This window comes from Orbicella faveolata, unplaced genomic scaffold, assembly GCF_042242905.1.
Source record: "Orbicella faveolata isolate gen_17 unplaced genomic scaffold, um_ofav_v1 contig_35, whole genome shotgun sequence".
Lineage (NCBI taxonomy): Eukaryota > Metazoa > Cnidaria > Anthozoa > Scleractinia > Merulinidae > Orbicella > Orbicella faveolata.
The window spans coordinates 7,763,536-7,777,125 of NW_028301564.1; the positions used below are offsets into that span (position 1 = coordinate 7,763,536).

Below are 13,590 nucleotides of genomic sequence, written 5' to 3' on the forward strand. Positions count from 1 at the left end.
GCAGCAACCAAGGTTTTACAGTCAGATATGCATAGTGTCAAAGTCCATGCTAGTGAAGAGGTCACGATTTGTTGATACGTTGCGTGACGCTGCCAGTTTCTGTAGACTCTCAAGCTTCATAGAATATTTAAATTACGTACATTATTCTAAGCTAGCATTTGCAATGGCGTGTTCGTTTCGCGTGGTCGTTTATCGTAAACAAACTCCGTGCGACTAATTCGAGTATTTCCCCTGATGAATAAAGTAGTCTCATGGGTCTTGCCTTCAGAGTACTTTTCCACCGATTCCAAGCAATAAAATTTCGACCGGATAAAGACTGAGCTCTCTGTCGCGACTGGAACTAATCAACAAATGCAATCAAAATGTAGCTGTTCCCACGGTCATCATCCCAAAGCCAAGTCGTGTTAATAAACAAGGACAATTCCCTCTGAGAGCACATAATAGCGAAGCGTACGGCGACTGAATGGAGAGAAGTCAAAGAAAGATCCATCGGAAAGACGAGCTTACATGGCCTGCTCACATACTCACATGTTCGCCACATGTCTCATCACATGTCTTAGCATTAAATGGTACCAGTTTACTGGCCGTGACATGGCCCTGCAAAAATCAAGCGGGGTGGCCATTTTGGTGTCCTTACAGGAATGTGTTTTTTTCGGCCTATAACCGTGCACAGACACAGCAACTCTGAAAAGCCACAGGTCAAAATTAGGTGTGCGTTCCACTTCGTCGAAGGAAACAATTAAAAAGACTTACTGCTATTTGTAAAATTTGGAATAAAATAACTTGCCAAATAATACTTAAAAATCACTCGATCTGAATTTTGTCTTTTAGAGTGAAATAACATTATTTGGAGAATCCGGGTATCGATCCCGGTACCTCCCGCATGCAAAGCGGGCGCTCTACCATCTGGGCTAATGCCCCGATTGTTACATGAAAATCAGAGTCTTAGATAAAACGAATTACTAATTTTGGAAGAATTTTTGTCATAATATTACTATTGTCATAAGATTACAACAGGAAAATAACTACTAAATAATTGAAATGGCGCAGCAAAATCTTCTATTTAATTTTGACATCCCTCAACTGTGGTTAATTTACTTGACAAGATTACTATTACTTGAGTATATTTTCATTGCCGTAAAACAGTCCATAAAGAAATCGAGACGTACAATTATAAAAAAAAAACTGCAGAAGTCAAATAAAGAAATGAAAAGGAATGTTTCCGGCCGGGCTCGAACCGGCGACCTTCCGCGTGTGAGGCGGACGTGATAACCACTACACTACGGAAACTACGATGAACACGTTATTAAGAAACAAGGAAGCCTAAGTCGTGTGTTACACCGCGATAAAACACGATGGGCATTTGAGAACACGAGGGAAAAGTAGAAATGTAGATTTCTCGAGTGGTCTCAATTGTGCAGAGTGTTTTATCACATTGTAATACACGGCTTAGGCTTTTTCATTTGCTTAGTGATATAGATTTTACATGCGAAAAACAATAAAACATGCTTTTTCTATTCTTTATACTCTGATCTCCAGAGTAAAAAGCATGGGTTTTTGACTAATCAGAGCGTGCGCAGGGTCCTATCTATATTATAATGGTCATTAATTCGCAAGTTACGTTCCATATAATTCTTGAAATTTTTCAGTCGACTCTGGCGTAATCTTAAAAGTTAATCCATCGGATAACACAACCAAAAAAATTCCTAGGGGTACAACATGTGCAGCTTCGTTGAGCAATTTTCAAAAGTAATAACAAATTAAAAAGTGCAACATCTGTAAGGCACCGATGGGATTTGAACCCATGACCTCCTGTTTACTAGACAGGCGCTCTAACCAACTGAGCTACGGCGCCCTACATTAGATAACCTCGTGTATTACTGTTTATTTGCTAATGTTTTAAAACTAAAAAGAAAAAATATTTAAAAAAAACATTGTTTATACAAGTAGTACTAGGTTGGTCACATGTCCACTTTCACGCTTGGTAATTTCCAGCAGTACTAAGATAGCTCAATACTTAGGGTGTTCAGCCTCAAAAGGTCCACAGCGGGAGCTTTTATGTACCTTTTAGCGTATTGAGCCAAAAAAATATGACAGGAGATAATGTGTCGTTTTAGAATTGGCACCTCTTAGGGGTCCCTCGGGGACCACCTGGGCTTTGATTGGGCGTTTGAAAGGCGGGCTCCGAAAAGTCCCAGAGGTCAAAGTCTAAAAATAAAAAGATACTAGAAAGGGTTGAATCCTAGGGTTGGTATGGGAGATGGACGCTCTGGGTCATGAGCTCCTGATCTTGCTTTATTGACGGGACGCGGAAAATCAATCAGCGGAGTTGGACTGGTAACTACAAGACTGCACAGAACAATAATCATAATAATACATGTTTAGTAGGGCGCATACTTCATCAAAGGTGTTCTTCATTGGGGCCCTGCAACTGTTCTCAGATGAGTTTACACATTGTGCAACAACATTTACACGAATGTCAACATGGAAAAACATAGTATTAATTCCAAGTTGCAGGCAAAGATGGGACATTCACTCGATGTTTCCCTCGCTCGTTATCTTCCTGTTAGACTTTCAGTGAATCCGCTGACCAATTTAAATTGCTAAACTAGTAGTAATCAAAGATTATGAGAGTGCGTTCGACTCGGACGCCTTCACTTTAATATATATACCTTAAATAAATGGTTTCACTAACTAACTTTCAACCTCTGTCTATTGCTAAAATCAACGTTTTTCATCGACAACCGAGGTTTCACAGACAGATATATCATAGTGTCAAAGTCCTTGCCTGTACTAACTATAATTTCTTGATTCGTTGCGTGACAGCGCCAGTTTCCGTAGACTAAAATTTTGTGCTTCATATTCTCACATTAACTGGTAACGTTTAAGCGTAATGGTTAATTTGAAAATGTGTATTTTATATACATTATTCTAAGCTGGAAGCACAAATATAAGCAAGCATTTGCAATCGTGTGCCCGCTTATCGTCAGCGTAAACAAACCCCGTGCGACTGATTCGAGTATTTCTCCTGATGAATAAAGTAAACAGTATTTACATAATTTGCCGTTCCTCGGTTCAGGCACACTCTTAAGAATCTTTCCCCGCCCATTCCAAACAATATTTGACCGGATAAAGATTGAGCTACATGTATCTGTTGCGACCGGAACTAATCAACAAACGCAATCAAAATATAGCTGGTTTCCCACAATTAACATTCCAAACATACAAAATAAACAAGGACAATGCCCTCATATTTCGATAAATGCTACCATCGGAGCGTTTATATTCACTAGGATCCAACGCTGAGAGCACAAAATAGCGAAGCTCACAGCGCCTGAATGGAAAGAAGTCAAAGAAAACAGCGCAAAGTCGAGCTCGCATGGCCTGCCTCCATGCTCATATGTTCGCCACATGTCTTATCACATGTAATCACATGTCTCAGTATTAAACGGCACCAGTTTACTGGCCGTGACATGCCCCTGTAAAAATTAAGCGGGGTGGCCATTTTGGTGTCCTTACAGGAATGTGGAGTTTTTCTGCATATAACCGTGCACAAGGCAACCAACTCTGGAAAGCCACAGGCCAAAATTAGGTTTGCGTTCTTCGAACGCAAATACTTTACACCCTCAAAGATGTTCCCATCATGCTTTACAATAATAGAGGTTAAAGTTATGGGTTGTTTGGTATGGATTGGGTCGATGTCATCATCTTCCTGTTTCGCCAAATCTTATCAGCAAAACGTATAAAAGAAATTGATTAATTACTCCATTTAAAATACCCTGGAACACAACAAAGAGAATAGAAAAGTATAAAACGATGATTTTGTCGTTGGAGAATATGAAAGTTGAAATTGACATTTGACACAAAAATTCTAGTCAACCGTCAACTAATTGCCAATAGATTTTTGGTTTCTCCGACTAAAACTCGTACATTTTTGGTTACCAACCCACTAACAATCAATAACATAAGCTTCATTAAGATCATAGCTCGCTACCGTTATTTAAGGTATCGATCCTAATATGAAATTGCTAAAGGATAAAAGATTGATGGAGCTCAGTTACGTCAACACCTTTCGTTTTTTTCCTTTTGTTTTGTTTTCGCTGACCGAAAATTTTGTAAGAGCTGGCTAGAGTTGGGTAGCAAGATATAGTCTCATAGAAAAAAAAATCATATGTTTCCGGCCGAGCTCGAACCGGCGACCTTCCGCGTGTTAAGCGGACGTGATAACCACTACACTACGGAAACTGGCTACGAATGAAAGCTGCCATACTCTGTGGTGTGCTAATCTGGAACTGGTACTTTCTAGTTTTTTGATCAGGAAGACAGAAAAAAATAAGTCTACGAAGTACAGCAAACAGTTGAACATTTGCATACTTCTCACGATGCTCAAAACTGAAGTTTTTCAAAAACGATGCTATCCTTGTTTTAGCGATAGCCAGAGGTCTCAATGGGGTTAACCGTCAAATAACCAAAACATTAACTGTCAACCGTCAAAACCGCAATATTTTTACCGTCAACCGTCAAATGAGCAAGCCAATATTAGCCGTCAAATGCCTCAGATATCTTTAATTAAGAACTAAACGATTGTCTAGGGGCAAGGTATGCTGTTTATAAAAGAACGTTTTAATATATCACAAAAAGTATGCTTATGTTCAAGTCCTTCAACTTCTAGTCACGGGAGCAGGCGATTAATGCGCCCGGCGGTAATAAAGGTGATGTAATTACGTTAATAAGACAAACATTTGAAGACTAAAGACGTAATATTCAATGCACAAATTATAGTACTAATTGGATCATTCAAATATGGACAAATTTTTACCCTTTTATGAAAAATTAGAGCCAAATTTGCTTCAACTGTAAAAAAAGCCAATAATGATAACGATCACGATAACAACGGTTTATTTACATCACATCCGCGCAGGGTTTTTTTGTTTGAATAGACCTTCTTACATGCAATACAACTAACAATTACGCTAACAGGAAGGATGGATGGAATCCTGACGCTAACTATATAGAAAATAATTATCAAAAGAAAATGAACGGTCCTCGAGTGGGCTTGAATCGCCAACCTTTCGGTTAACAGCCGAACGCGCTAGCCGATTGCGCCACGGAGACTTCCATGGAGGGAGTATGTACGATTTTTATCAAATTGAATAGTGTGGATGAAGTTTTAACTAGTACATTACTGTATAAAAATACTGTAGTTGTAGTCAGGCATAGTAATAAAATCTTAAAAGTTGTTGTCACTGACTTAAAAATCTTAAAATAGACGTTTCGGCTAAAATGCTATAACCTTCTTCAGTGATGAAATGAATGTTAACGGCGTCTAAATATAAATGAGATGTTTATAAAAATGTGAGGAACTCGCTAGGGATTAATTTAGCATTTTATAAATGTCTGGAATATGCGCGTGGTCATTAATTGAGTTCGGTTCGCGAATGGAATGCCACGCTTCCAAGAACAATCCACGCGACCACAAGGGACAGCGGTCTATGACCTTGACATTATTAAAATCAAATTCGTGGTTGTTTTTCATAGAGTGTTGCGCCAAAAGAGAAATCTTGTCACATGTGAGGACGGCTCTTTTGTGTTCTTTTGTTCTGGATCTCAGTGCTCTGGATGTTTGACCGATGTAAAGTTTTTCACAGTTTTTACAATTGATTTTATACACGACACCAGTTGACAGGTCTTGATCGAATTTGTCCTGCGGCTTCTTCAGGATCGAACCAACCGTCTTGACGGGTTTATGAGCAACATTTACGTCGAATTGTCCCAAAGTTCTTGCAATTTTTTTTCAGAGATTCCTTGAAAATATGGCAAAGTAACAAAGCCTCTGTGGCTTTGTGGCTGATTATTTTGGGGCTGATTCTATGCTTTAGGTGGTTTGGTTCTTTGGCAGCGTTTTAAGAATTGGTCCGTGTAACCATTGGTTTTGAGTGCGTCCACCACGTGTTGTACTTCGGACTTTTTGTCTTCGTCAGTCGACGGAATATTCTTTGCTCTGTCAAGAAGGGTTCTGGCCACTGAGCGTTTGTGTTGCAAAGGGTGGTGGGAGTTGAAATGGAGACACTTGTCGGTATGGGTTGCTTTTCTGTAAACACTGGTTTTAATTGATCCATCAGTATTTCTAGTTGTCTTCGTGTCGAGGAATACGATGGATCTATCACTCTCTTCTTCGACTGTGAATTTGATGTGCTGGTTGATCGAGTTGAGATGGGAGTGAAATTCAGTGAGATGCTCACGGGCGAGGCAAACATGGCTATCATCGACATATCTGTACCACTACTTAGGGGGGTGTGGTGCAGTACTTAACGCTCTCTCTTCGACGCGTTACATCACCAAATTTGCCAAGATGGCGCTTACAGGTAAACCCATGGGACAGCCGAATATTTGTTTGTAGAAAACGCCACCAAAGACAAAGTAGTTGTTGTCAAGCACGAATTCGAGCAACTTCACGATGTTGTCTACGGACATATTAGCTCTTTCGGGGATGGTCGAATCGGACTCGTCTGGGCTTAGTCACCTCGAGTGCCAGTGCCGTGGGGATAGATGTGAAAAGCGATACAACATCAAAAGACACCATGATCTCATGCGGTTCGACTATTTTAAGATTTTTAAGTCAGTGACAACAACTTTTAAGATTTTATTACATTACTGTATCTTGCTCGAAAGACATGAAAAGCGAAAAACCAGGGAAGCTGGATGGTAACTAGAGGGTAACTAGTGTTATTTCGTACTAGTTCAACAGAGAGAAGTAGGTTAGGACCTTTATCAAATAGCCTTTATCATATTGGCCTGTTGATCTAGTGGCATGATTCTCGTTTAGGGTGCGAGAGGTCCCGGGTTCGACTCCCCGACGGGCCCCATGTTTACTATATTGTCAAAAAAATTTTACAAGTCGTAACAGTATCCATTTTTATGGCTTTTTTTTATCGCTGCTTATTGCATTTAAAGAACTGAGCGAACGAGCGAAAGAAGGAAAGCGAAGAAAGTAAGCGAAAAAGATACTTTATTCGCACGCGAAAGCTAGGGCTTGCGTTGAACTGTGAAACTCTCCCTTTAATTTGTTTCATTACCATATACAAAGCCTTCTTTGAACGTTTTTTAATAAATATCTGTTGCCATGAACATGTCTTTTTTAAATCAGGAAGGAAACATTTCCCGCGCAAAGAAAGCAAAATGAGAAACACAAATTTGGCTTGCTTTGGTTTGGGTGCAGTCCTTATCAAAACAGAAAAGGGAGTTTTTAAACTGCTTTTAAAGAAAGCACTATAAAAATGATAATAGAGATGTCGTTGGTTGTCCTATTACTGAAGTAAAAAGCTGCGCATGGTTAGGCCCAGTTATCACTAGAGACACAAGCACAAGCGCAAGTACGAAGGCAAGCATCAGGGATGACCCAAGTAAAAACGCAATTCAACGCAAACACAAGCACAAGGAAAATCATTTGAACTTTCCGCCATTTTGAAAAACTGTTTAGGCGTGAGGTGATCTGGATCCAGTGTTTTCATTGGGCAAACATAACCACGTGTAGTTAATATCCTTGGCTTGTGCTTTCCCTTGTGCATATGCCTGCGTTAAGGCCGTTTTGATGGTGAAATAAGAATTATTGTGTTTCCACTTGTGCTTGCGCTTGTACTTGCGTCACTAACGAAAACCAGGCTTTACTGCACGTGTGACTCTCTTGTCACCCTGTTTCCAGAGCAGGAATTAAAGGATTGAAAATTAACGGAAGGCAACGATAGATTTGCTAAGAATCTGGAATGACTGAATAAATAATCATTAATTATTAAACACGATGGAACTTAAGCCATAATGTGGTGGGTTCATGTCCATGTCGCGATAAGAAAACCCATCTAAAAATTATCCAAAAAAATCCACTTTGGGGAACGAGATGACGACGGGTGCATTTACCAATAATTCTTAGCGTCAAAATCCCTAAAAAACGCTCATGAAAAACGCGCAGAAAACTTCCTAAAGCTTTAAACCTAGCGTACACAATTAATGTAATACAGCGACAATATTGCAAAGATATGATTTTACGCCTACTTTGATAATCCATTTACGCAATGCATTGTGGTAAAATGTACAGCCGCCATTTTTTCCCACTGTGGATTTTGGCCCGCTGTTACTGACGCCATGACAACTTGTGTCGAAGAAGCCGTACTTAGGTTCCGCCACTAGTGAGTCAGCTCATCTTAAAGGTTTAAGAAAATAATAATCGCATTCAATAAATCTATTTTAATGAAAATCTGCTTAACATTGAGAATATTGTGCATTCACGGTTTCCTACGGAAATTTCAATGCACGTTTTAAGCTATAACAATGAAAAACAAATATCCAATGACAAAATTGAAAATCCGAATAACAGTCAGTACTGATGATGAGTAATACAGTAATTTTGTGCAGGAAGTTATGGGACACTACCTGCTTTTTATGAGCAGATAAATGAGGAAAAAGAACTGCAAACAGAAAAGACAAAAAAACAACAAAAGAAAAATGTTAACATGGGTAGCAAAAATCGTGAACTTGGAGAATCCGGGTATCGATCCCGGTACTTCCCTCATGCGAAGCGGGCGCTCTACCATTTGAGCTAATCCCCCATTGTATAGATGCCTTAGCTATTACGAGGCTATTTTGAAAAATAGGTTACCAGTTTTCGTCAGGTGTTACCGAAAATGAAAAAGGAGATTTAAATACACCACATTAACTAATTTCGAACAATAAAAAAAGACTTACTGCTATTTGTAAAATTTTGAAGAAAATAACTTGCCAAATAATATTAAAAAATCAGTGTTGATCTGAACTTTGTCCTTTGAAGCAAAATAATATTATATGGAAAATCCGGGCATCGATCCCGGTACCTCCCGCATGCAAAGCGAGCGCTCTACCATTCGAGCTAATCCCCCGGTTGTTATATGAAAAACAGAGTTTTAGATAAAACAAATTACTAGTTTTGGAAGAATATTTTGGACATTTTGAGAATATTTCGTACAAGCTATTGTCATAATATTACAACAGAAAAATAATTGCTTAATAATTTAAATGATGCAGCAAAGTCTGCTATTATATTATTTTGACATCCCTCGATTATGATTAATTTACTTTTCAAGCTTACTATTACTTGAGTGTCATTACTCTTAAAATACAAGGTGCCATAAAACAGTTCATAAAGAAATCGAGACATGGAATCATAAAAATGCAACTGCAGAAGTCAAATAAACAAATGAAAAAGAATGTTTCGGCCGGGCTCGAACCGGCGACCTTCCGCGTGTGAGGCGGACGTGATAGCCACTACACTACGGAAACCTCGGTGAACCTCTAGTGATCTTAAAACGAAGCATTTCTAAACCACGTTAACGTGGCACTATGATCAAATTTTACTCCTTGAATTTTTGGTGAATCACATGGAATTCCACGAAATATTAAAAAGGCCGTTTGCCGCTTGCAAATATCTACATTAGTTCCGGAGATATTTAAGTTTGAACTAGACGCATGACTGCGTGATCTCGGGCTTTTTTCCAACATCTTGCTATGTAAAAGTCGAACGCTACAGAAGTCGTCTTTAAGCAACGTGAAAATCTCAGTTATTTGACACCAGATTTGTTGGCCCTGTGTCAGGTGACGTCAGAAAATGTAAAGATAATGTTTGTCAAATATTAAATTGCCGGCAGTATCTCTTTATCACGTTGTATAGTTCATGTGTAAATAATGTTTTTCTTAAAAAAGATAAAAAAGACCTTACCAGAAGGAAAAGCATGAGCGCGGAATTGTTGGTGTAGAAGGCAGTGCGCGGAAGCAAGGAAATCTTCATATTATTGACATTAATGGTTTTATTAAAACAAGTTTTCTAAATAATTTGAATATGGCTCTTACAAAGACTTTCATTAATTCAATCTGTAATTATTGTCCAGACCCTATATAATACGGTCTTAAGATAAGGGATATTTTTAACGATATGAATATTGTTCAAATTCTATTGGATCTAATGTGACAAACGGTAACAAATCTCAACAACAAATATTTTCCGTACTCTACAGTATCATGCGCTTATAAGATATTTTATACATTATAATGTAATCTTCATCTCTTCAATAAACAGCAATATTTCAGTGATAGAGTCCTCATCCATTGTTAGGATTTCGGCATTGAGGATTTTTGGTAGTGATTCATCGCCGAACTTGATGGTAAGTTCCTCATCATTACTAAGTTTGACTTTCACTTTTAGGGTGAGGCCATATTTACATTTATCTGCTCTCATGCTCCCACACTTTTGGCAGTTGACCACCCGAGAAGAGCAATCTTGAACCTTACGGTCGCATTTTAGGCACTTCCGAAATTTGTCGCTGCTCTGGACTCGTAGAACTTCCTTTATGTTACCGTTGCAAGGTCGGGTTCATTTTCGTCTAGCTTGCTTGATACTAGAGAGATGTCTGAAAGAGTTTCGTCGGTGGTCTCAGTCACAGTTGTTTTAACTATAGTGCTGAGTTTTTTGGTACGTGACCAAACACGCACTTGGACTGGTGCTACAATGTAGATGGATCCAAGTTTGAATGTTGCGATATTGTTCTCCCATATATCTAATGGTATGGTTGTGGTGTTGTCTGCAATCAGTGCTTGGCAGAGTCTCAGTTTCTTTGATCCGACGATTGTGGTATCTTTTATTTGTGTAATCTTTCCTTTGATGGTAACAGTGTCCCATTGATTATGTTTGTTAAGTACGTCGATAATCGGGACTGGTGTTGTGCCCTCATGCTGCGCCACGTCTGCGTATTGGAAGTCGTATTTACTTGGCTTTGGAGTGGTGACTAAGGTCATGTCATTTATGACAATTTTTTTGCCGTCCGCGGTGTACGTGATGTTCTGAAATTTCACTGGTGTCCTGGTTTCCAAACTCTCTTCCAAGAACTTACTCTTTTAAGTTGAATACAGGAGGGCTTCACGATGTTGAGTACTCGATGTTTGCAGCGTCAGCGAATGGTACTCGATCGTGCGGGATTTATTCTTCTTGATCGGCGATAATTCGTGAACATATCCGATCACGGACTCTGATTTTGTCTTTGAAGGCGATTTTCTAGGGCTGTATGCCGTTTTGTTGATGACTTTGACACAGAAATAGAGCTTCGGATAATATTCGCAGTCACCAGCGAGACCTTAACACCATCCGCCATTACTCGCCCATGTGCTTCAGTAGCGTACACTACGCATGCGCACTATACAGATTCTACGCATGCGCCGTAACCTCGACGGCGATTTGTGACTGAACGCAAAAAAAAAAAAAAAAAAAAAAAAAAACGAAGCCGAATTTATACCTCGGGCGTTTCCTTCGGAAAGCCCGAGTAAAAATGTGTAGAATATGCAAATTAAAGACAGCTCAATATTATATGGAATATATAAACAGAGCTGTCTTGGTCAATTTGCAGCGGAAACCATTGAACCATTGTTCCCAGGGGAACTAACTGTTTTCCATTCCCCTCCAATCTGATTCAAATATTTTAGGGATTTTCAGCTCGAAAAACATTAAACAAGGCCACAAACACCACCTAACATATTTACATGTTTGCTGGATCATGCAGATGAGGCACCACTGGCAAATATATAAATGGAACGCCAAAGGTGGCCAGAAAAGCTTTCAATATGGAGGAGGTCTGGACCCTAGCATGTTCCCATGGTAACATAACTGTTTAGCTTATATTGTGGAGCACATCTAGTAGAATCTTGCCGCAAAGAAACAAAGATTTCTGATACAAATTGGCCGAGATATCTTTTTCATGAAATTTGATCAAAATTTGGTGGAGTTTATGACGTCATCACTTGGAAATTTGCACATTTTAAAATCTTGAATATCTCTGGAACGAAAGGAGATCTCTGAAATAGTAAACAAGGTTTTTCTTCTCGTACAGTCTCCTTTTTTGTGCTTTAAAATGGCTTAGATAGGAAAGATGCGAATTTCATGATATATAGTAGCACTTTAAATGAACCGTCATGTAATTTTTCAGTCGACCCCTGCGTGGACCTTAAAAATAAAATTCTTATTGGATAACACAACCTTACAAAAATTCCCTGTTAAACAATATGTGAAGCTTCGATGAGCAAAAGTGATGAAAAAGTATTGAGAATTAAAAAGTTTGACCCCTCTAAGGCACCGATGGGATTTGAACCCATGACCTCCTGTTTACAAGACAGGCGCTCTTACCAACTGAGCTACGGCGCCCTACATGAGGGGGAGAGAGACTTCATGGATTCGAGAAAGAAACATCTGGTAGGCAGGAAAGAGAATTGTGTTTTCTTCATAATAGAATTATTGTTAAAATTAAGAAGTGTGTGTGTTTTTCTTCTCATTATGTGGGTGTAATGATTGTGTTTCTATGTCTGTTTCATTGCTTGGCTTTTTTTTTTGCATTCTGATCAGATAAGGGGTAAAATTGGTTTTATTTTTTTCAGACATTTGACCAACTGATAGCAATCGTTCGCTTGTTGATATTCATGATTTTGTGACGTGTGTCAATCAAGACGGGCATGTTCTTTTTTTTTCTTTTTTCATCTTGTAGCTTGTACCGAGAAAGCAACAAATTTATTTGCGCTTTTGAAATATGTAATTTCTGACGATCGAGGGACGAATTAGTCAGAGATTACTACTCTGACAGCATGATGGAGAGGCTCGCGGGGTGTCCTGGGATGTTTAAGGACATTTTTGCCTTTGGCGGGAGATTTACGTCATTCTTGATCAGTCAGTCTTCGTGTTCGTCCAAAATGTTATTAAGCTTTGTTTTAACAGCGTCTTGTAAAATGTTCTAGCTTATTGATTTGTACCAGGAGCCATAATCGGGGACGGAGAACGTAACAGCGCAACATTTCTAGTACTGGGGCTGTCCCTATGATATGGCAAGATTTTTTCTATTTTTAGAAAAAATTGCGCCATCATGTCCGACACACGCGTGTACAATGCTGCGAGGATTTTTGCGGATGTAGCGCGGGGAAATGGCGTCCGAAATTCCCGAAATGTTTGATGCCTTAATTTTGGCCCACATATCAATACGTTCATGTCTGTTGGGAGTTTACTTCAGTATTTTCGTCGCAAGATGCTCCTGTTTAAGTGAAGGAAGACAGTGTCGAATTTAGTTATGTGCCGCTTTATATCCCTGATCAAGTTGTGTTCCTCAGCTTCTTTTACAAGGGCTCCACATCACTCCACTCTAAGTTTTACATATGTTGAAGATTGACAGCTTTTCCAAAACACCGCAAAAAAACTAGTTGGATATATTTGGATATAGCACCGTTTCAGGACTTCAAAGTTTCCCTCCTCTGGTCACACGCTTGCGAAGATTTCGCCAGAGTAAAAAAAAAGGGAGTAAAGAGAAGAGTAAAAAAAAAAAATAATAACAATTGCAAGTTTGAATTTCGCCTGAATTGTAAGCAACGCTTGATGCTTTATCAAGGCCTAATAAGTGACAATAAAGTTTATTTCTGTAGATGCTGCTCAGTTTTGTTTGTGTAAAAACCTAATAAATTGTCTGTCGTCCATGAATAAGAGCGACCGCCGATGCGTGTTTTGTACAGTCAGTAAAACATGACAAATTGGACTTCCCC

General features: G+C 39.1%; 5 non-coding genes and 1 pseudogene across 5 annotated transcripts; all 6 read right to left on the reverse strand.

The window, feature by feature from the left end:
* Positions 1 to 1,217: 1,217 nt before the first annotated feature.
* On the reverse strand, positions 1,218 to 1,290 carry Trnav-cac (transfer RNA valine (anticodon CAC)). Its single transcript has one exon. It is a non-coding gene; the product is annotated as a tRNA-Val (tRNA).
* Positions 1,291 to 1,781: 491 nt separating this feature from the next.
* Positions 1,782 to 1,855, reverse strand: Trnat-agu (transfer RNA threonine (anticodon AGU)). Its single transcript has one exon. It is a non-coding gene; the product is annotated as a tRNA-Thr (tRNA).
* Positions 1,856 to 4,172: 2,317 nt separating this feature from the next.
* Trnav-aac (transfer RNA valine (anticodon AAC)) lies at positions 4,173 to 4,245 on the reverse strand. Its single transcript has one exon. It is a non-coding gene; the product is annotated as a tRNA-Val (tRNA).
* A 4,992-nt stretch (positions 4,246 to 9,237) lies between these two features.
* Trnav-cac (transfer RNA valine (anticodon CAC)) lies at positions 9,238 to 9,309 on the reverse strand. Its single transcript has one exon. It is a non-coding gene; the product is annotated as a tRNA-Val (tRNA).
* An 83-nt stretch (positions 9,310 to 9,392) lies between these two features.
* LOC149102855 (uncharacterized) lies at positions 9,393 to 12,823 on the reverse strand (annotated as a pseudogene).
* On the reverse strand, positions 12,141 to 12,214 carry Trnat-ugu (transfer RNA threonine (anticodon UGU)). Its single transcript has one exon. It is a non-coding gene; the product is annotated as a tRNA-Thr (tRNA).
* Positions 12,824 to 13,590: the final 767 nt, after the last annotated feature.